The sequence below is a fragment of the Schistocerca americana genome, chromosome 5 (genome assembly GCF_021461395.2).
Source record: "Schistocerca americana isolate TAMUIC-IGC-003095 chromosome 5, iqSchAmer2.1, whole genome shotgun sequence".
Classification (NCBI taxonomy): domain Eukaryota; kingdom Metazoa; phylum Arthropoda; class Insecta; order Orthoptera; family Acrididae; genus Schistocerca; species Schistocerca americana.
Window position 1 is genome coordinate 324,017,524 of NC_060123.1, and position 25,608 is coordinate 324,043,131.

The window sequence follows — 25,608 nt, forward strand, 5'->3', positions numbered from 1 at the left end:
GAGTAGGTTAGCTCACCTTAAATTTAGAACTCACGATGTGAGGCTGACTTCTTTCAAAGGTTGGTCTTTGGCTATTAAGCAACGTCCAGACTAAGTAACTGAAGCTGGATTCTTCTATACCTGTAACGGAGATGGAACTGTATGTTTCCATTGTGGTCGAGGGTTGAAACATTGGGATGAAACAAATAACCGTTGGGTTGAACATGCTGTGTGGTATTGCAAGTGCTTGTTTGTGCTTCATGCGAGGGGTACGGACTTGGTGGATGATACTTGTCAGAACAGAGATGCAAAAACTACTTCAACGGTTGCAGCCAATATTAAATCACTATCAAATCTTCTGAAGGCAGCATCAAAACACCATGTGATTCTCAGAGCTTCTGACGATGTTCAACTGCGTGAAATCTGTTCCTAGGAAGAAACAGGAGTACTGTACTTTCCCTGCAGACATACTGCTGGTTGCATTAAATGTGTACCTACCCTCCCGTCGTCTGCTGTGTGTCAGAGATCTGTTTTGGCTATAGTAAGAGCATTTTTGGCGAAGTCAGTGAGGTTTTACTGTTATTTTATGATGTATTTTTATACTTTCTTAATACCCATTGTGAAAAATAAAGCATTACCATTAAAATGCGTTCTTTTCTTGTTTCTTTTACCTACACCAGTCACACTTATGTCTACTCTTAATATGGTCACTATGATTACACTGTGATGTGAGTTGAGGAATCGTGATGTTAGGCGTCGAAGCATAGAACTGACATACAATACCACCGTTCTGTCAACGTATGCAGTCTTCCATAGGTTAAAAACGATCATTTCATCCCCCAGTAGACTACTATTGTTGAGATCTGCGCTACAAAGTTTCGTATGATCAGGTAACAAGTCTTTGCAGCATCTGCGAGTACACACCATTAAGTTTGAAGCGACAAGATTCTGTATCGTAGTGTACTGCAGGGAGAAAAAGAAAATCTGAGTGCTGCCTAGGGCCATGCATCATACTACTTTAGTATAAAGCACCGTACAGCACGTGTAATCGGCTGAAAAATTTAGACATTCTCTATGGAGTGCAGCGACCTGATGCTATACTTAGGTTAAAATCAACAGACGTGATCGCAGTAATATTTGTTTACTACCGGTTTCGGCTTATGTTCAGAATTTTCAGAATTTTGGGCCTCATGTGGCTGGTGTTGGCGACTCCTCGATTTCCTCGTGATACCACGAACGTACGCTGTGGAAGTGTGCAGGCACTATATGTTGAATGGAAGGGTGGTGTCAAATACCAGTACTTCAATAGGAGGACTCTAGAGACATTGTACCACTTTCCATAGCCAGGAAAATGTTGTGTATTGGGAGAAATTGGTAAGGATGGGGTGGGAGTACAATCTTTCTATCTACAGCAAAACTGACTGATGTTGAAATGCACCATCAGCCTGTACTATTGCAATGATCTTCTACAGATGACTTCCAGCTTATGAACTCAGATAAAAACTCTTTTTTTTTTATCAGAATTGATATGTGCGACTTCATTTGGATGTAACATTTACGTCTTCCTCCCTTAAAAAGAATCTGGTTTTTAAGCTCTGATTTATATCTATGGAAACGGACTGTACAAATTTGATCCTGTCGAAACGCTAGCGATGAGGAAGTAAATTTCAAAAATGAATATGTGACGTATATGGTGAAGAAGACTGTAGTTTTAATAAAGTATTTGTTAATGATGGCAGGGAGTACCAGACCCAGACAGAGCATCACTGTACATAAATACCCCTGGCAATCATTCGGAACCTGCTTTACAAGCATCTGATTCCATTGCACCGAGGAATTTCTGTTTTTTCCCCTGTATAAATTATAATATTTAGAAATCTGGATAGAGTCTACATACATGTATACGGCATGGAAGACTGTAGTTTTAATGGAACATTTGTTTATGGTGGTAAGGAGTATCACACACAGCACCACAGTACTTCGCCAGTGGTGACTTACGTTTGGAGACTATGTGACTCTGTTTCGCAAATAATTGTTTTTGTATGCTTTGAACTCAACATTTATTGCATCCAAAACCTGTTGGGGTGAACTTTCGTTGCTCTTAGAATGATGAAGTGACCGAAATCACAAACAGCACACCTTCATCTCAATGCTTCCACTATCTAAAACAGGACAATAACAGAGATATAGTCTCACTTCACCACTCCACATTCCGCTTCCTGCAGACTACATGTGTGCATGACCCTTTGATGTTTTAGGTATACACTCTGTATGGACTCTCCAGCTGCTAATTACATCATCGGCTGGTCCCGGCGGAGGTTCGAATCCTCCCTCGGGCATGGGTGTGTGTGTTTGTCCTTAGGATAATTTAGGACAAGTAGTGTGTAAGCTTAGTGACTGATGACCTTAGAAGTTAATTCCCATAAGTTTTCATACACATTTGAACATTTTTTTTTATTAACTGCATCGTAGCAACACCAAGTGCAATGAGTAACGATGCACTAACACTACTTCTGTGAGAGACGTGAATGTTTTGTACTTATTCATGAACTGCCCGTCGATATATATGTCAATTTACCACGTACCTTCACCCACTCTATCTGAATAAGTCTGACCTTCGTACCTCACCATATATTCTCCTTTGGGGCCACTGGAAACCTGAAGTTTGTGGTAAGTTCCTATGGCACCAAACTGCTAAGGTCATCAGTCCCCCGGCCTACACACTACTTAATCTAAATTAAACTAACTTACACTTACGACAACACACATACCCATGCCCTAGGGAGGACTTGAACCTCCGACGGGGGGAACCGCGCGAACCGTGGCAAGGAGCAACAGACCACTCGGCTACCTGGGCGGCTTTGAGGCCATTGTCGGGACGCATAAACCTGTTAGTCATTAAATTATAAGTAGTGTTAAATAGTAACATCGATTTGACAGCTCGGCACTACACAGTACTATCGGCCAATCATGTGAACCCAGATCTGCGCACTCGCCGTAAAGCGAAACTCTGATATCGCCTCAGTATTATCATCACTCACGCAGCGCTGAATAATTTTTCCTCGGCTTGCACGTATTGTTCACATAATGAGCTGCTGTCCTTTTGTGTCCTCCCATAGGGGGGAAATCGAAAGGGAAGCTTCGGCAAAGATGCTAGTAAAGTGGTCGCTTTAGGTGCGGTACGGGCAGATGGAAAAACTTTTTAAACTTATCGACTTCGATAGAAAACTGAAAAATCAACCAATGGTACGAAAAAAAGGTTCTGTAGTATCTGCACAGGGCTACCGAATGTCTCTCATCGATTACTCACTATAGTGATCGGCAAAAGGCATCCTGTGCAGGTACGTTGTTACAGCCGTTCCTCAGAATTGTTTGGAAGCGTGTAAACATAGTAATGGGAGTCCCACTACCTCGCCTCTTTCGATTATCAGCATCCTTGGTTTCTATTCACAAGTTTCCATTCACATCATTTATATAAGAAAAAAAATTACCCCGCTTAAAGAGAATAGATCTGTTGAATAGCGTTAAATAACCATCAGTATTGATGTGTGTTATACACTGCCACTTTGTGTGAAAACGTGTCATTGACAAGAAAGATAAGAAAAGTTGACTTCTGATAAAAAAAATCGCACTGCTCCTCAGAAATTTGTATGTAACGTTCTGATTCATATAACCAAAGGTATATATCGCTAGGGGTAATCGGCTGCTCAGTTTCGGGAGAAGGTCGTATGCCCTTTCTGAAGACAGTACTCTTTCCCTTGTATTCCCTCCCTTTCAACCCATCCGGACCTTGTTTAATACACGTAGCACACCAGAATTCAGTGTTGAGTTCCCAGATGTTACAACATGAGCAAAATACGGAATGTTTATGTGGGAATTATGACAGAATTTGTGGTTCTTACATGCAGTAATCCATTAACACAATCAATGCCTGGGAACTGCAATTATTTGTGCTGAATTGTGATTCTGTCCTGTTCCATCCTACAACTAATAAATTTACACACACAAACACATACACACACACAACTCGCTTATGACTCCTTATGTAAAGGAGGACGGTAGTTCGATCGATTGTAGAGAGCACGACAAAAGGATATAGAACGAATTCAAAACGTCCTGATAGGGTCAAAACATGTATGTATAGGTCAGATAAACGTGTGGCAGAATAAAATAAAATTCGTTTCTTTTGGTAAAATTTTCATCGATTTAAGCACATAGTTGGGTGATTTGGCTTTGATGCCGTATGTGAGATGCGGGTCTAAAGTGTGGGTTCTGGAAGCTTTACCAGTAATATTTCGCAAAATAAACACCCACATGCCTCTCAGTTGGCTTTTAATGGGTGGAATGGAAGTGATACTTTCTTAGATAGTTACGTCCGAACAGACAGATGAAATTGAAGAAACGAGTATGCTCAGTATTGTGTGTATATCTCACATTGCTAACACAAGTACCGCTACACCCACTAATTTGTGGGAAAGCAAGAAAAACACTTCTACAGGACTGTATTCTGGGGGAAGCATAGATCTGAGAGCTCATACACGTTTGTGATGATGTTGGTCGGCAGACAGGTGTTCTGCTATTGCTCAGACGGTCATCCTTTCCAACGTATCTCCAAAACACATCTCAGAAATTTTTTTTTCATATTGCGAGGTCACAGTCATATTAGACACATTGTCTAAGGGTCGATATTTCTTATAAAGCCTGCTGCTTTGTTTCACAGAGTATACCTTCTTGAATCAAGAGATGAGTCTAGATGGTATATTCGGTGAAATAAAGCAGAAGGCTTTATAAGAAATATCGACCCTTAGACAATGTGTCTAGTAGAGTATTTTAAATACGAGACTATGCCACCTTAGGCACTGTATAGCTCTTAAAATACTTGATAATGGCACTTTGAAGCCGCAATCATGATAGTGTAAATGTAAATGGAAATGTAAAACTGCAAATAAACAACAATCTAATGGCGGTACTGACATTAAAGAAACATCTCAGAATGTTTAGGTTTGCATTTGGGAGGTCAGGAAGCATATTGTTCAAAATTCTGGTATTTACGCCAGTGACATTTAAGCGCCTAGTCTAATTGAGAAGGGTAGAATGGCTTTTGCGAGTCTGGGATCATTTACAACTACGTGCCCCAATCTCTGGGGAAAGACCTATAGCAAATAACAGCCATATTATTGGAACCTGCTATCGCAAACGAAATCCTTTGCAGGTAGTAGTTCTCTCTGTCACAGGTGTTGTTTGCAAGGATGACAACCTTTAGCATTAACAGCAGAATTTTTCGCTTTCCTTGTAGATAGTCGTATTATTATCGGAAGTTGCCGTCGAAAGGGTTTCGCTGTTTTTTGTCAACAGGAAGCGTAGAGAGCTCTGTCCTAAATAGCCCTGAACGGCTAAGCCTGTGAAGGTGGTTGACAGAGTTCTTTATTTATAAATGGAGAGGACTGCCGGGCGCAAAACACATACAGGGGTTTGAAAATACCCATTGCTTGCCCCTGCAGGTCTGCCATTTGTTATTCCAGATTGGCGCCAGCTGATACAGGAAGAAACTGGAGTCAGTAAGAGGATTCAGTAGTAGAGTCAAAATTTAAACAAACTCTGGAACAGTTAAGATAGAAACGAAGCAGAAGGAATAGCAATTTCTAAAATCATTAGGGAGGGGGGAGGAAGGTGACCAAACGACTATTCAGGTTGGTGTGTTGAACCTTTGAGATTGGCGGTGTACGATCACACATTCGGAGAAATATCAACCACACAATTCCCTTATCACAAGGGCAGACAGGTTGTGATTTCCCAGAAGGGAATCCTGTGCCTGAGGAATTTGGCAGAGGGGAGGGATAACTAATTTATCAGGGGGAAGCATGAAAGGAGGGTCCGCCATCTCGAATAAATTAAATGTGGCGTCGTACTGGTCACGTTCCCCTACTCACTTTATCCGAGCCGTAGACTAGTTGTGACTCATGCGGTAGCAACCAATACTACGCAAGACAAGGACAGGCCAAGACTTTAAATATTTGTCATTTTTATTCAGAAGTGTCACAACCTGCTGGTCATCTATCCCAAAGAAAGACCTACTTCAGTGTACGACTCTTAAGAAACTCCATTGCCCAACCCGTCACTCTCTCAGGACTCGGCCGCTGCTGGCTGCAGCCCTGATGCTGATGTCAAGTGTTGCGGTCCCTACTTCAGCTGCTACTGCGCTTCCTCCCTGGAGGACTTTTCGCTCTCGTCCAGGACTATGCAGCCGTTCAACTGCCATCGCCTGTGCGGGTAAACTCGTAGCTGCTTGCCTGCTTTGTGCAGGCTGTGTTGAGAGCTGACCTTTCTATGCCGGGTCCACGATGGTATAAACGCGCCACGACGTGCTTCGTCCAGATTGTTGGCTCCGTCGAGACAGCGCAGCTGACGCAGATTGCTTACTAGGTCTGTTGATAAAATATCGATATATCTATATTTTTCCAAAAAATGTCGATATACGGTACATCTGTGGTATAGCGATGTACCGAAATCAAAACGGCAATATCGAATGCCGATATTTTTATTTTATGCTGTATTTTTTCACAATTTTGGTAAAATATTTGAACTTTTTCTTCTGAACTTTTAGTAGAACATAATTTTACTTTCACTATGTGAAGAAGTCGTACTACTGTTTGAGCTTTCACCACGTCCATTCTTTCTCTTTCACTATGCGAAACAAGTAGTATATGTAGCAGGAAAGAAAAACTCCGACAGCACTACGGGGCGGCGGTGTGAATGGAATAACAAGACTTCCGATGTGAAGAAACAGCACACCAGAAACAGCACAACAATTTTTAACGCAACTAGTGTGCTGCTTCATCACATCGACGTTCTTCAAAAACCGTTGCTGAGGGCAACGGAGACGTGTGAGGGGAAATGCTGACGGAATCGGCGCTCGGCGCTACCAACAGAAACTTCAACCTTTAGCTTCGCCACGCAATTTTGAGACTACAACTGCTACATCGCTGGCAGAAATGAAAAAAAAACCATGGAAGTCAACATGAAGTACTCTGGACAAATACGATATGTGACGAAACCGAAAGATGAACCCATCAGACACCTTTTATTGTGCCACTTACATGCAGTTATCATTGTTAGCAAAGTGGTTATCACCAAGTGAAACACTCATCTTGCTCAAAGGGAGATAGGTGCCAGCTCTAATAATAAATCAATATTTAATACACAGCTCTAAAACTGTCAGCATATTTACAGTGTGCAACCTATATTATTATAGGCAGGTACGTCGATATTTCATCCGCCGATATGTCAATACTTTTTCCCGGTATATCGAGAGCAGATGACGACACTTTCTTAAAAGTCGATATATCTAATTCCCGATATTTTAATAAATATCAACAGTCTTACCTCGCCAAGTAACCGCTTCTTCGCCTGCTTGTTGTTGCCGGTCGCAGGCTTCCCAGGTCAACGATACGACAATTGTAATGCTGAAAAGGGTAGACGGCGACGTTTGGATTATGGATTGACCTCAGACTTTGTACACTTTTAGTAGCCAATTAGGACAACATGATGTGCAAGTAGTAAGGCATACTACTTAAGCGATTTCAACAATCCACTTAAGCGATTTCAAGAATCTGGCAAAAAGTGTTTTACCTGAGCACAAAATGGCGGTGGACACGTGGTTAGCGTTCAAGCTCTGTAACTGGTGGATCGCTTGTGATCGAATCCCATTTCATCTCTTTTTCAGTTAATATTTTTTTAGTACTAATCACATTACGTGTTACATGTAAAAGGTAAACTAAAACTAAACCCCACCCCAACAGGTTATGAAGGTCCATAGGTACTGAATGGCCACCGTGTCATCCTCAATTCATAGGCATAATCACTGGATGCGGATATGGAGGGGCATGTGGTCAGCACACCGCTCTCCCGGAAGTAAGTTTCCGTGACCGGAGCCGCAACTTCTGAAGCAAGTAGCTCCTCAGTTTGCCTCACAATGGCTAAGTGCACCTCGCTTACCAACAGCGCTCGGCAGACCTGACGGTCACCCATGAAAGTGCTAAATTTTTACTATCATAACAAATATTATATTTATAAGTATCGACAAGTAAACGAGCAACCTGATGAACTTTTACTGAAAATGTATTGTTGTCGTGATTTCCGTAATATCTTATACCTGCAATAGGGAAACGTACCACCAAATGCTTTGCACCAGGACCCTTCGATCGGCAGACACAAGTTTCAAGGGATAGAGACAGTTTTTGAAATCCCAAGTTAAACATCGATAAATAAAAATGTAAATTACCTTATTCAGTGGTACAATGGGTCACAATATGCCAAAATATGAAGGTAATGTACGATTTATGATCGGATGTGCTTTCGACATGGCAAGTTTCAGTACTATATTTCTTAGATAGACAGGGAAAACGGAAATTAAAACACGTCTATTACATCGAATGAATGCAATTCTCTTGCATGCACAGTGAATCTTCAGAGTTTATAAGAAAAAACAAAACTTGTTGACAGTTTGATAAATTTCTCTTTCTCCCGACAAGTTGGGTGTAAACTAAGCGGTACACAACATTTTCGTAAATATCGATGTCGAAAATTGGCGATATGCAGTTCAAGGTATTTTAATAGCATCTTCACGAGAAACAGTTTCTCATTCATTGTCAGCTGAATATGAAGAAGTTCGAAGTGGATTTGTAGAGATTTTAACTTGTCTGCAGAAATAAATATTCCATAATATTTGTTGTAATAATGGAAATTAGTAAACAGCCGAATAACATTGATAACTCATTAAAAATTCGGGCAAGAACATGTCTTTTCGTCACATCAACTTCCAAATGTAACATGCACGAAATAATAGGGCTTGTGTTGAAAAACCACAAATCGAAAAAAGAGGAGTGAGACTTGACCCACCGAATACAGAGTTGAACGCTGACCCATTACCGTCGCCATGTCGTGTGCAGGGTCGCAGTGCACTGGTACATCACGGACTTTGTAACCCTACGCTCGGGCGCACGATACTCTTTAAAGCCTGTACTATGGTACATTGACGGGCTTCACCTTATAAGAAAGGATTTTGGTATATATGTTGACCGCGTGTACCTGAATGGAGGCAAAATCAGACTTTCACCCACTCATTAACAACAATGATACGTCAAGCAAGTCTGAAGTGCAACTACACGTTAGGACGTACAAGAAACAACACAGCAGATGCTACCAAACTGTTAATAATACGGTCGCCAGCCTAATTAGGCATTAACTGAGTTTCTTCCCAGTACAAGTTGATACACGTTCATACAAAACAACACGCAATGACACTGCATAATATGGCAAATTTTAGAACCAGAAAATCTACTGAACTAATAATTTCACTTTCTGTACTAATATGGACAAGCCATAAATACACAACAATACACTATAATGTTTACTACAAACTTCGTACTGTCTATGGATCTGATTAAAATCGGGCATAGGTTACCCCAGAAATAGCACTTTCGAAACACACATACAATGTCAATTTTGAAAAAGGTAAAACATAAATAAATTTTGGTTTTATGTTGACTTTAACTTTGCTGGTCAAATTAGTTCAGTACACTTCAGAATTTAAATGAATAGAAAAGAAAGGGGGGGGGGGGGAACCTCAAACTGTTATGATCACTGTACTGAAATTTTTGATTATCGAAAATCGTTAAGCACTCAAGATTTCCAATATATGAGTTACTACTCTTTTTGTCTTATTTCTTGCTCATTTAACTACCATTGTTTTTGTCTCAAATTAATTAGCCTTCATTACTAAACCAATTTCAACATTATGTTCCAACTTTGTCAGACCTATATTATGTACCTATATATTCATTAACAACAAAGTTCTTTAAACGTCATTCTAACATAGATAGGTCTGCAGGTAATTATTATTAACATAAACCTTAAATCTTCATCTCGGGACACTCGGATTGCACAACATGTGGAAAGGACCCTGTATAGGTTAGTGATGAGGATAATTAAATGATAGGACAGTTCTGGTAAAAGTTAAGTTGTTATTGAACAGTAAGGAACAAAAGTAACACTGGTCCACACGAATACAGTACTAAAAGTTTCAACCTGTTCGTATCGATGCGGCGGTTGGCGGGCGGCGAGATGGCGAGGCGCAGAGCACACATACAAATCACAGCTATGGCTCTTGATGTATCGGCACTTTACTTCTTCATAGCGTCGCAATATTTTTCCATTTAGTGCCTATGGAATTTTGTCATGCTGTATAGTCGTCGGAAACCGCACATCCGAGGCTCAATGAAACTACGTCTTCCAGGAGAGCCTCCTCGATCCAGAGCGTGTTTCTCAGACCGATGCCCAACTCCGACTACTACTGCTGAGCCCGTCATGCCGTACAGTGCCCGTGTGCATTTTCCCGCGCTCGCCTACCATCCCCTTTTACCGCTCCCCTACAGACAGGGTATTCACCCGAGGTTTTGCAATCTACATATCCTAATACATTGCCTATGTATGGACCAGGCGCACAATTACAACTTTAACATCTTACAACAGTTTCAACATTTCTTACATTTCAATTTTGTTATAATATTGCTTGCAATTTGACATAAACATTAATATTTACATCGAAAATTGTTTACAGTTTCTTTAACATAATGACATGAAAAGAAAGGAAATGAATTCAGAACATCGATTACACTAATTTATCGAAAATCAGAAGAAAAAATTATTATATGTACAATAGTACAGCGTTGTTGTTGTTACACATGCCCCTGTTTCCCGTAAATTTCACTAAGTGCAAATTTGATGGGAACACTAAATTTTATATTTATACAATTGTTCTGAATCTTTGTGTGAATGTCCCATCAAAACATTTTATACCACAAACTTCCTTTCACTCACATTATCTAGGTCTATACTTTTTAACATATCAAGAACATTTACCTATAGTTTGCTTAAGTGCCTTTGGCACAGTCCAACCTCCTATCACAACATTATTTAAATAGCAAATTACTCATTTTTACTGAATTTCTCAAAGAAATAATTTCAAAATCTGGAACACAAACATTTAACTACAAAAGCTAATGCAAATATCTATATACACTATAAGACAATTTGTTGCTGCTTGCTTGAATGGCAGTCCATTTCCTTACTTACTAAAAAAAAAACACACAATAATATTTACAAAAATCACTACATATATTTGCTGCCTATTATTCAGATTTGGGCAGTCCATTTCGCATCATTTTACCACATCACCTGTACCACACGTACAATTCTCAATTGACTATTTATCTGCCCTCATTGGTGTATGGCAGTCCCTTATATTATGACTCATATACTGCCTACTTTGGTTTTTGACAGTCCCATCTTTTATCTGGCTTACAGCATTTGCTATTTCTTTTCAGCCATTTTCTCCATACATCTTTACATTTACAGTACATTTGGTACTCTGAAACTCACATAAGTACATTAGCACACTGATATTGGTATACATATATTTACAAAGATTAGTTACATTTGGTATAAATTAGTTTCAGCATAAGATACACCACATTTACTGCAAATTGCTCTCTGAGTGTACTTAGGTCACTCACTCCTAGGAACATACAGTTTCAGGTCCACAACGTTTCTTACACCTAAAGGTCTTTTGTATTTCGGGTAGATCAGGTAGTAAGCATTATCATGTGGAATGTTCTGCATTATATACGGTCCATTATAAATATATTTAAATTTGGAAATTTCATGGTTCAGTTCACTAGACTTTTCGTGGGTTTTTAAAGAACATAATCACCAATTTTAAATTTTGAAACTTTCAGATTTTTATCATGTCTTTTAGATCTAGATTCAGCTTTTTGCTTTGCCCTTTTTCTGACTAATTCTTTCTTTTGACTCAACCCCAAACTTGTACAATGTGGAAACTCTAGTTTTTCCTCAATTAAACTATTACTTCTGCTGCCTAACAAAATTTCTTCCGGTGGAAATCCAGTAGATTCATGATGTAAGGTGTTCATGACATACTCAAAATCCGATATAAATCTACCCCACGCTCTATGGTTATGACTGCAGTACGTTCTACACAATCTCCCGATTTCTCGCATGTACCTTTAACCGGGTTGCTAGCAGGATGGTAGGCTGCTATATACACTCCTGGAAATTGAAATAAGAACACCGTGAATTCATTGTCCCAGGAAGGGGAAACTTTATTGACACATTCCTGGGGTCAGATACATCACATGATCACACTGACAGAACCACAGGCGCATAGACACAGGCAACAGAGCATGCACAATGTCGGCACTAGTACAGTGTATATCCACCTTTCGCAGCAATGCAGGCTGCTATTCTCCCATGGAGACGATCGTAGAGATGCTGGATGTAGTCCTGTGGAACGGCTTGCCATGCCATTTCCACCTGGCGCCTCAGTTGGACAAGCGTTCGTGCTGGACGTGCAGACCGCGTGAGACGACGCTTCATCCAGTCCCACACATGCTCAATGGGGGACAGATCCGGAGATCTTGCTGGCCAGGGTAGTTGACTTACACCTTCTAGAGCACGTTGGGTGGCACGGGATACATGCGGACGTGCATTGTCCTGTTGGAACAGCAAGTTCCCTTGCCGGTCTAGGAATGGTAGAACGATGAGTTCGATGACGGTTTGGATGTATCGTGCACTATTCAGTGTCCCCTCGACGATCACCAGTGGTGTACGGCCAGTGTAGGAGATCGCTCCCCACACCATGATGCCGGGTGTTGGCCCTGTGTGCCTCGGTCGTATGCAGTACTGATTGTGGCGCTCACCTGCACGGCGCCAAACACGCATACGACCATCATTGGCACCAAGGCAGAAGCGACTCTCATCGCTGAAGACGACACGTCTCCATTCGTCCCTCCATTCACGCCTGTCGCGACACCACTGGAGGCGGGCTGCACGATGTTGGGGCGTGAGCGGAAGACGGCCTAACGGTGTGCGGGACCGTAGCCCAGCTTCATGGAGACGGTTGCGAATGGTCCTCGCCGATACCCCAGGAGCAACAGTGTCCCTAATTTGCTGGGAAGTGGCGGTGCGGTCCCCTACGGCACTGCGTAGGATCCTACGGTCTTGGCGTGCATCCGTGCGTCGCTGCGGTCCGGTCCCAGGACGACGGGCACGTGCACCTTCCGCCGACCACTGGCGACAACATCGATGTACTGTGGAGACCTCACGCCCCACGTGTTGAGCAATTCGGCGGGACGTCCACCCGGCCTCCCGCATGCCCACTATACGCCCTCGCTCAAAGTCCGTCAACTGCACATACGGTTCACGTCCACGCTGTCGCGGCATGCTACCAGTGTTAAAGACTGCGATGGAGCTCCGTATGCCACGGCAAACTGGCTGACACTGACGGCGGCGGTGCACAAATGCTGCGCAGCTAGCGCCATTCGACGGCCAACACCGCGGTTCCTGGTGTGTCCGCTGTGCCGTGCGTGTGATCATTGCTTGTACAGCCCTCTCGCAGTGTCCGGAGCAAGTATGGTGGGTCTGACACACCGGTGTCAATGTGTTCTTTTTTCCATTTCCAGGAGTGTATTTAACCTCCACACCATTTTGCTCCCTCCCTTCTTTCCAAATTTTGGATATGAACTGGGGACCATTGTCAGATAGTACTGCCTTGGGTTTCCCGATGGTTCTGAAGTATTCGACCATCCTACTAAATACAGCTTTTGCTGTTGCCTTTTTCAAGGGGTATAATTTCACAAACTTTGAGAATACTTCCAAAATTACTAAAATATGTGCACAATTTCCTGAAGTCTTTGGGAGGGGACCATACAAATCTACAGATAATAATTCTAGGGTGTCTTCAAGTAATGTGCTTTGCATTGGACCTCTACTAGTTCTGTTCGGTACATTGGCATTTTGACAGACATCACGCGACTTAATTCGTTCATTTACCTTCTTACTGACACTATCAGCAATCACTACTACATTATTCAATTTATCCAAACATTTCTTTGGCCCACTATGCCCCAATGCTAAATGAAAATAATCTATGACATCAGTATCAAACTGGTGTGGCCAACATACTCTCCATTCCTCAGTGACTAAATCTTTCCTCCTATATAAAATGCCTTTAAAAATTTTGTAATATTTCTTAATTTGAGGATACTGCACACTGTCAAAATTTGCCTTCACAGATTTCCAGGTCGGATCCTCATTCTGATGGTATCTCATATTTTTGCATATTTGCTCAATTTTCCTTTTTCCTGAAACCTCTTTCATATACCTGATCTGAAAAGTACCCTCTTCACCATTTTCATCGTAGTAATAATGTGCCCCAGAAGCGTCTGCCACATAATTCTCAGTACCCTTAACATAGAAAATCTCATAATCAAATTGTTGCAGGTACACAGCCCAACGAATTAGCCTACCATTAAGTAAACGACAATCTTTAAGAAAAGTTAAAGCTTTGTGGTCAGTATGTATGATGAGCTTATGGCCCCACAGATAATTTCTGAATTTCTTTAACCCCCATATAATGGCTAAAGCTTCCTTTTCCGATATAGTGTAGTTTCTCTCGTATTTTGTTAGAGTTCTACTTGCAAACGCGATAGTCCTGTGTTCGATGTCTTTGCCATCACAGATTTCTTGGAAAACTTCTATACCAATTCCCTAAGCACTGCTGTCAGTACTCATGTGGAAAGGTTTTGACAGTATGGGGTGATGCAAAATATTTTCATTCAAAAGTTCACTTTTTAAATTTTCAAAATCTCTCATACACCTTCAGTCCACATAAATCCACTATTTTTCTTAAGTAGATTATTCAAATGAGGACTATTAAAAACTTGCCCCTCGACGAATTTTCTATAGAACCCACATAAACCTAAAAAGGCTTTCAACTGTTTTCTATTTCTAGGAGCTGGACACCCTGCTATTGCACTTAACTTTTCCGGGTCCTTGCCAATACCGGTCGTAGTAATAATGTGCCCCGGAAACTTTATTTCCGACTTCACAAATTCACATTTCTTTCACCTAAGTGTCATGCCCCCTGCTTGTAGAGCAACAAAAACTTTCTGCAATAATTCACAATGCTCTTGCCATTCTTCTGTAGCAATCAGTAAATCATCTACATAAATGGTTAGCCGGAAACTCAATTCTCTCCCGAATATAAAGTCCAGTGCCCTAATAAATACTGCCACAGAAGTGTTAAGCCCAAATGGCACTACTTTATACAGATAGCATTTCCCGGCGAATAGAAAAGCGGAATATTTACGGGATTCTTTACTCAATGGGATTTGCCAGTATCCGGCGGTCATGTCCAGACTGGTTAAATACTTCACATTATAAAATTTTTGGAGCATTTCGTCCAGATTTTCAGGTCTGTCTATTTCCTTCTTTACAATTTTGTTTAAAGTCCTGGCGTCAATAACTACTCTTACTCCCCCATCCCTTTTGTTCACGATGATAAGGGGACTATTATATTCGCTACTACTCCGTTCGATTACACCCCATTCTATCATTTTATCTATTTCCACTTGCACAGCCTGCCTCTTTGATATGGGTACCGAAAACGGTCTTACAAAGAAAGGTTTATGCTCTATTGTATCAATCTGGTATTCGAAGTTCTTAACTAGGCCAGGTTTGTCCGAAAATACGGTGCTATTACTTTCTAAAATATCAAACAATTCTGTTTTCTGATCAGGAGATATCTCCTTCAAATTTTCCACAATTTCTTTAAAATTATGCCCCTGCTTGTCACTCTCATCTATTAACCTCTGGACATGGTACACCTCATACATATTTGTCAAAACATCATTCCCTTGGTCGATCTCCAACAATAAAGAATCAATTTCTGAATCGAACACCTTCCCATTTTCCTCAAATTTTAATTCCAAATTTCTAGATGCATTATTAATTTTGATCACTTCCTGGCTACAATCAATAATAACCTTTTCTTTATCTAACCAATCTATTCCCAAAATCATTTCAGTACTCAGATCTGGCACAACCAAAAAATTGTGTTCAAATTTTTGTCCTTTTATACTAAATTCAACCAAAATCTGGTTCTTTACCGGCTTGCTAGTCTTGCCAGTAGCGCCAACAATTTTTACACCCGTCACTGACATAATTACTAGTCCAGGCTTATCACAAATGTGTTCGAAAAACGACTGGGAGATTGCGCTTATCTGAGATCCAGTATCAAGAAGTACTTGCAATTTCACATTATAAATTTCAACTGGTATTACAGTTTGTTTAACCGTCGAATGTTTTTCATTGTTGTGGTCTTCCCTAAGCAAATCCGGGTCGACGATAACATCGTCCCAAGATATGCTTTTAACATTCACCTCACCTATATCTGGCGGTTTCTTTGGTTCCGGGAGTTCAAAGTCATTAATTACTTGAACTCTATGTAAAATAGATCCTGAGTCGTCAGGTGGCTCTTTCTTTCTTTGTTCAGTCTCAACATCTGGATTTTGTTTCAAAACTTCGTCATCATTAGGTACAATATCGCAATTAGCTGTATCCCCATTATTTTCACTAGTACCGAAGTATTCGTCATCTGAACTATCGTCAGAATCCGACCATTCTGGATCGCTTTCAGGTTCTAACACAAAAGCTTTTCTGAGACAGGCACTAAGTTCTCCATCTTCATTTTCGTCAGGCTTTAATTTTAATTCAATATCCTCTTTTGGCGAAACAGCCTCATTATCAGCTTTACTCACATCCACTGTTACTTCATATTTAGTTTAATCCTCGTGGACTTCAGTTACTTTCAGGTAATTACCTGCCTCTTCCTCACGGTGCCTTTCGGTAGCAGTTGTACTGTTGGCGGATTGTTAACAGAAGTTACTTCCTCGTCAATGCTAAGGATTTCATCCTCCAATTCCTACCTATCTTTAACCTTCGTCCTATCGGCAGCACGCGTACTTTGCGCGGCGCTATTTACTCTCTCCTTTTCAAATTCGGGCCACGTCATCGACGTCCCTACTATCTCCTTTTCCACTAATTACCCTCCTTGCCTCATACTGCTTCTTAAAATCCTCCCACTCACATTGCTTGAGGCCCTTGTACAGATCGTCGATCTGCACACGCCAATTACTTACTTCCGCTAATTCATTCTCGCCTTTTACTTTATTGCTAACACTGCTAACCGCACCTCTCTGTGTATCCACAGTTTCGTCTATTATTTCCTTTGCCACGGAATTACCACTCTTAATGTATTCACCAGTTCTTACGGCTATGTTCGTACCTAATGCTGCCGCATTGCTAGCGGCTTCTCTCTGAACAGCTGTTCTGCTAGGCTGGGCCGTTGCCCCCTCATGCTCCACTCGCCTGTTAATATGTAGCACTCCGCGCAGCAAAGATGAGTCATCTATGCGCGCACATGACGCTTGTTCCGCAACGACACGCTGTCTCATAATTTTACTGTCAGTCCGGTAACATTTCTTAAATCGGGGCCAGTATGTACTGTCCGCTTCCGTTTGGCCCGCAACGTTCGCGGAAATCAGTTTCCCGCGTCGTTATTACTTTTCGCGGTGTACCCTCTACCGCGACCTAGATAACTTCCTCTTCCTCTTCCTCTGCCTCTACCTCTCTGTATCATATTGACGCGAAACCCATCGCCGTCATTTCTCTCGTCATTATTACGGTTATTCCTGTTACTAAAATTTTGATGATTGGCACCACTTTCGCGCCAATGGTCTTCGTCTTCGACCCTTTCGAGAAACGATTGGAAGCTGCGATGATTGCTTCCCTCGTATCTCTTCGAATCTTCTGGAAGCTTTTTATATAGCTCCCATATGGTTTCTGAATCGGATCTTCTCCCTCTTCAATGTGTCAATTTTCGGTACCAATATTCGCAGAAATCTTTCAAAGAATTCCTGCCACTGTTATCATGAAGCTTGGCCATGATAAACTCGCGCCACAAATTGTCCTGTTTTTGTTCGGACCAATATTCTTCCGTAAACTTTTGCTTAAATTCTTCGAACGTCATTCGTTCGGTATTCACATTAATTCCCCAGCGCTTAGCGTCACCTGCTAAGGCGCTAATTACTACGTTTATCTTTTCCTGATCAGACAAGTGTTCAGGAAATATCCTCTCGCAATTTTTGATGAAATCTAACGGATGCCATCCGTTATGTTTCTTGGCGGGATCGAAGCGTTCCTCACCTTCCAATAGCTTCGTAAGTGGTGTGCCATTATAGACAACACCAGGCCTATCTTTAATTTTACTCTCAAGATCGAAAATTTTGCCTTGAATTTTTGAAGTATTTTGTTCACATTTTTGCACACATCCGGTCACTTTTTCGCCTAAATCTCTTTCAGTGTCTGATACTGCCTTTTTCAACTGTGATATTCCATGTTCACATTCGTTTACGATCTCAGTTTTAAGACCGAAACCTTTTTCGTTTACTTTTGTTTCGACTAGAGGCTCTACTTTCTCTTGGATGTTGAGAATTTCAACATCAAACCTACTGTTAATGTTTTCAATTTCCTCCTGCATAGTGTCCATATTTTTACTAATTGTGTTAATTTCAACCTTCATAGTATTTACAATAGAACTTAAATTACCCACTTTTTGTTCTACCTATTCTATTTGTTTACTGATTTTAATTCCTTGTTCTTCGACCTGTGCTTTAATCTGACCAACTTGTGTTTTAAGCTGCTCGTCAACGTGTGTTTTAAGCTGATCATTCTGAGTTTTGAGCTGATTACTTTGAGTTTTAAGCTGCTCATCAAAGTGTCTTTTAAGTTGACTAACCTGATTACCGACTTGTTTTTGAAGCTGATCATTCTGGCCTGCAATTTGTTTGGTTAATTGTTCAAATAAATCGTTCATGCTTAAAATTTTCACACTGTTTTGTTCTACGGAATCGGTGTGTTCCGATCCTACTTCAACAGTTTCTTTCGGTTCTTTCTTTATCTTTGGTGAATCAAATACGTCAGTGGATACATTCACATACCCACTATCAGCTACAAAGTCACCCTCTACTTCTTGTTTTATTCCTTGCTGTGTTCTAGGCAATCTCGACATTTCAATCTGTTCGTTAACATGTTCGTGATATTGTATGTACGCCAATTGTCTACCGCTAACGCCATCTGTTATCTGGCTCCGTACACTCCTGTCATTGCCAGCCGCATTTTCCATTTCGCTCGGCACATCTACTGTTTCTACGTTCTTGTCCATACTGAATGCCAATTACATCTCTCCACTGTACTTGACGTTCACTGCTATTTACTTTACTGAATGTTATTACAATTCGTGCCACTGAACATCCACACATTAATTTGTGACCGACAACAACTGGATGTCCTGTCACCGGAAGCCACTTGTAACCCTACGCTCGGGCACACGATACTCTTTAAAGCCTGTACTATGGCAAATTGACGGGCTTCACCTTATAAGAAAGGATTTTGGTATATATTTTGACCGCGTGTACCTGAATGGAGGGAAAATCAGACTTTCACCCACTCATTAACAACAATGATACGTCAAGCAAGTCTGAAGTGCAACTACACGTTATGACGGACAAGAAACAACACAGCAGATGCTACCAAATTGTTAATAATACGGTCGCCAGCCTAATTAGGCATTAACTGAGTTTCTTCCCAGTACAACTTGATGCACGTTCATACAAAACAACACATAATAACACTGCATAATATGGTAAATTTTAGAACCAGAAAATCTACTGAACTAATAATTTCACCTTCTGTACTAATATGGACAAGCCATAAATACACAACAATACACTATAATGTTTACTACAAACTTCGTACTGTCTATGGATCTGATTAAAATCGGGCATAGGTTACCCCAGAAATAGCACTTTCGAAACACACATACAATGTCAATTTTGAAAAAGGTAAAACACTAATAAATTTTGGTTTTATATTGACTTTAACTTTGCTGGTCAAATTAGTTCAGTACACTTCAGAATTTTAATGAATAGAAAAGAAAAGGGGGGGGGGGAACCTCAAACTGTTATGATCACTGTACTGAAATTTTTAATTATCGAAAATCGTTAAGCACTCAAGATTTCCAATATATGAGTTACTACTCTTTTTGTCTTATTTCTTGCTCATTTAACTATCATTATTTTTGTCTCAAATTAATTAGCCTTCATTACTAAACCAATTTCAACATTATCTTCCAACTTTGTCAGACCTATATTATGTACCTATATATTCATTAACAACAAAGTTCTTTAAACGTCATTCTAACATAGATAGGTCTGCAGGTAATTAGTATTAACATAAACTTTAAATCTTCATCTCGGGACACTCGGATTGCACAACATGTGGAAAGGACCCTGTATAGGTTAGTGATGAGGATAATTAAATGATAGGACAGTTCTGGTAAAAGTTAAGTTGTTATTGAACAGTAAGGAACAAAAGTAACACTGGTCCACACGAATACAGTACTAAAAGTTTCAACCTGTTCGTATCGATGCGGCGGTTGGCGGGCGGCGAGATGGCGAGGCGCAGAGCACACACACAATCACAGCTATGGCTCTTGATGTATCGGCACTTTACTTCTTCATAGCGTCGCAATATTTTTCCATTTAGTGCCTATGGAATTTTGTCATGCTGTATAGTCGTCGGAAACCGCACATCCGAGGCTCAATGAAACTACGTCTTCCAGGAGAGCCTCCTCGATCCAGAGCGTGTTTCTCAGACCGATGCCCAACTCCGACTACTACTGCTGAGCCCGTCATGCCGTACAGTGCCCGTGTGCATTTTCCCTCCGCTCGCCTACCATCCCCTTTTACCGCTCCCCTACAGACAGGGTATTCACCCGAGGTTTTGCAATCTACATATCCTAATACATTGCCTATGTATGGACCAGGCGCACAATTACAACTTTAACATCTTACAACAGTTTCAACATTTCTTACATTTCAATTTTGTTATAATATTGCTTGCAATTTGACATAAACATTAATATTTACATCGAAAATTGTTTACAGTTTCTTTAACATAATGACATGAAAAGAAAGGAAATGAATTCAGAACATCGATTACACTAATTTATCGAAAATCAGAAGAAAAAATTATTATATGTACAATAGTACAGCGTTGTTGTTGTTACAACTTCTCTTCAGATTTTCTCGAAATCGCCTAAGTAGTACGCCTTACTACCTGCAAGTTATGTTGTCCTAATGGACTGCTAAAAATGTACAAAGTCTGAATTAAATCTGTGATCCGAAAGTTTTGGCCCTCCCTTGTGGGTAATAAACAAATACGATGTTACAGTGCCTGTGTCATTCAGAATTACGATGCAATGTTCCTTTGAACCTGCATACATGTTGAACGGAACTCTGCATTATAATTCAGAACAACACAGACATTGCAATATCATATTTATCTGCCGACACCGGGCAAGCAACATTCAAATAAAACTGTAAGAAAGTGAAACGCCTACAACCGTCCTTAAGATCTTATTTATTGTGTAGCTACCAGTTTCGACGCTTCAGCGCGCTATCTTCCGACCGTAGTTGATGCTGAAGGGGTTATCGCGATCTATATACACTGCATCAGTGGCCAAGATAACTGGTTTCGCAGACTATCTGTAACTCTCGTGTTAGCTGGCATCTACCAAGGCCGATATAGTATTGTTTTTGAGATAAGTAAATTCATGCTGCTTTCTTAAAACGCTTTTGTTCTATGTTAGCTAGCAGTCGAGTCATAGCGGACTAATTCATGGATTTGCAATATAATATTACACATGTTTAGTCAAGTTAATCGACCTCCTTCAGCTGATATTGAGGAGCGGTTAATTTGCTTGCTTGGCTGGGTGCAACTCTTGGGGTTGGGATGCGGTGCGGCCTCTCCATGCGAGTTCTGGTACCATGTCAGTCAGTGTGTTAGTGGATATTGGTAATCCCAGAGCAGGGCACTTGGATGGCGGTTGCTCACATGGTTTGGATGCAGAAGATGTACCACTAATGGCGGCGCTTAAGACAGTCTAAAATATGGCTACACACAATACTGCGTTAGCCATACAAATTATAAAAATAAATGTCTTTTTGTATATATGCATGTATGTTCCACATCTCCACCTAAAACGCTGGACCGATTTCAAACAAGCTACTTACACATCGCATTTACTGTCTGTCTGCGTGTGTGTGTGTGTGTGTGTGTGTGTGTGTGGGTGGGTGTGTGTGTGTGTGCGTGCACGAACCAACCACCTATCAAAGGACTCAGTGTATGGATGTGAAAAAGCAGTGCAACAAGAATACTCATCCTTTAGTCATCCAGTATTTGAGAATGAGAGCACTTGGAGACCTGCAACCAACTTTACACACAATTTCAATCTTTTACAGAACTTTTTCTCAGTGATGAACCCCACAAAATTATGAAAGGAAAAGAGTTTGCCTCTTACTACCTTTTTACTATTGCTGCAGTGAAACTGCCTCATGAATCATGATGTTTAATTTATTACTTTTTTGCTACCAACTGTATTCATGACATATTTTGCAGATAGTATTCAAATATAACATTACAAAATTATATCGTTGTATGACACTTAGTTCAGGAGGTACAACACTGTAAACATTTAATGTGTGGAAAACTATGTATTATATAAGACATGCAAATTTATTACTTTACTGATGTAAGCCCTAATCACAACACATTTCCCAGGTGGTATTCAAATTTGCCACTAAATGTTCCGACAAAAATATATCAATGTACAACATGATGTTATGCTTTACTACTAACTCTATCCATAGCACATTTCGCAGACAGCTAGCATATATACCACCAGATGCACGAGCAAAATTATATAATTTTATAGTACATACTTCAGAAGACACCGAAGTCCTAAACATGACGCTGAGTGAAAATGCAACAGCTCGGTGATATTCACTAGACATACAGGTGAAATACGTCTACAAATATGCTTGAAGTATGTTAAATATGTGTGAAATATATTTGACATATGCATATGCATGCAAACCATAGATAAAAAGCGCTTCCAAAATCCCTGGAATGATTTTGATCAAATTTGGTATCTATATTGCCTACAGTCTAGAAAGACATACTGTAGGGATGAGAGCCACCAGCCTCCAGTTGGGATGAGTATGATAACATGGAGAGAGAGAATCACCAACCTACAGCTGGGGCATGTACGATAACATGGAGAGATAAGGGAGGATTAGAGATGGACAGACAGCAAGGGGAAGGAGGAGATAGGTACAGACATGAGGATGAGATGAACAGAGATTTGGGAGGGGGAAAGGGACAGGGAGAGAGGAAAGGAGAAGATGGACAGAGGAAGGAAAGAGGAGGAGATGAACAGAGACAGGGAGAGAAAGAGACAGGCACAGAGACGGGGAGGAGGAGATGAACAGATGGAGTGCGAGTGGGAGATAAACAGAGTGGGAGGAGGAAATGGACAGAGAAAGGGATAATGGGGTGATGGAAAAAGAGAGGAGATGGGCAGACGGACACTGAAAGAAAAGAAGAGGAGATGAAGAGGCAAAGGGGAGGATGAGATGAGCAGAGAGGTAGGAGGAGGAGAAGTACAGGAGAAGGGGAGGAAGAGACTGACAAAGAGTGGCAGAGTCAGAGGTGGATTTAGAAAGAGGTAGGAGATGAACAAAGAGGGAAGCAGCAGATGGACAGAGTGGGAGAACCAGTTTGACAGAGAGAGGGGGGGAGGAGATGGACAGAGAGAGGGACAGGAGGAAATGAGCAGAGAGTGGGGGGGAGGGGGGAGGAAGTAGATAGAGAGAGGGGGTGGTCGAAATAGAAAGGGAAAGGTGGAGCTGACGGAAAGGGACAGAGGGAATTGATACAGGATAAAGAGAGAGGGATTAAGAGAGAGGGGTAAGTAGACACAAGGGAAGGAGGAAGTGGATAAAGAGAAGTAAGAAGATGAAATGGACAGACAGTGGGCAGGGGTGGGGGCAAGACAGAGAGGGAAGGAGATGGAGTAACAGAAGAATGGAATAAAGAGATATATGGCCAAATCTGGTTTGCTCAGCTAGCTGAATGATAAATCATAATCGCATAGTACAGCAAATCTCAATATATCTGCAGCCTCAGAGGAATGAGGCGCATCAAATGAAACAGTAATATTTTCGAGAACTTAAAAACTATAAAACTTAATAAATTGTAGTGATTGAATATTTTCACAACCAACCTTAAAAACTGCTTAACTGTCAGAGTTACTCCGAGCCAGTGCCTAGTTCGCTTTGTTTGATAATGTTTTACTTTAATCACTAAACGCCTCTGTTATATATAGTTTGTTGATAGTTTCACCTAGAATAGAGTGTCTTACGTATTTACTCCGTTTTCGTACGTTGTACGCACAACTCTAATATTTTCTTGTTGTTTCTTTGTTCATGTAATATACTGCATTAACTAGATAATGATATTCATGCATCATTCTTTTCTTGCAACAGAGTGCCGCAGGGTACGAGGGGACCTCTGGCGGTCACGTTCCTACAACCACTTCTCGCCTATGCGTAACTCTGGCGTTAGCGCTAACAGAGGGCGCTGATTATCTGCAGCACTACGTTTTCTTTCATGTCTTCTTTAGCTATTTCTTTTATAGTTTTCATATCATTTTCTGCACTTTGAGTGATGTTTATTACTTACGTCATTATCTAGAATATTGGCACTTGAACATATATCAATTACTGTCTCGTAACTGCCTCTTTTTAACAATCTGACTTTTGTCGTGTTCTATTTCATGGCTTTTTATTACTGTAATGTCTTTTACACGTTATAAGCTCATTACAGACTTTAACGATTTCATCCACCATATCCGGCGGTACCTCGTAATGAGTACCACCCTTCGATAGTGGTATTCGCCTCTCATCGAAGCGTTAGGGCTTTTGCAGGTTCCAGCCAGCCAGCCAGCCGGCCAGCAGCAGTCCAGCCAGCCAGCCAGCCAGCAACGGTCCAGCCAGCGAGCGAGCCAGCAGCAGCGGCGGCGGCGGCGGTCCAGCCTGTGGCAGCAGCAGCAGCAGCTGCAGCGTCCCTGCCAGCATTCCTGCCTGCGGTCGCCTCCCGCCAGCGCCGACTTCGTTCGTCCCCTCTTTTCTTCTGTACTTTTCGTCCTGTACTGTCTCTTTTCCTGCTTGTCGTCATGTCAACCCCCACCACCACTACCACTACCACCACCACCGCAATAGTATATACCTCTCCCTCCGCCGCCACCACTACAATTACGTGGTGTGCCCAATCGCTCCCCTCATTACATCCCTCCACTTCTCACTCTCCCTTCGCCCTCGTTCTTTGTCGCCCCATCCCCAGCTTCTTCCTCCCGCACCTCCACCTCTGATCCTTTCTCTCCCCTCCCTCACCATGTTACTGCAGCCCCCACTAGGGTGGCAAACCCAGAGGGCCACGGCCCATGTCTCGCAGTCACCCTTGCCTTCACCATCGCCGTCATCGATATCATCGGCGTCGCCTTCACCGTCGCCATCCCCATCTCTGGTGCAGGCTCCAGCGTCCACGCTGGGATCTGCCACTTCCCGCCACCTCCCTGTTGCTCCTGTCTGACACGCCTCCTCTCACCCTTCCGTCGCCATCAAACGCCCTAGTGGCACCCCTGCCTCCTCTGCTTCCAAAAAGGCTTCTCCCCATCCTCCTTCCCCCTCCCCCCAGGATGCCATGGATATCTCCCCACCTGCCCTTGCTACCTCCTCCTCCTCCTCCTTC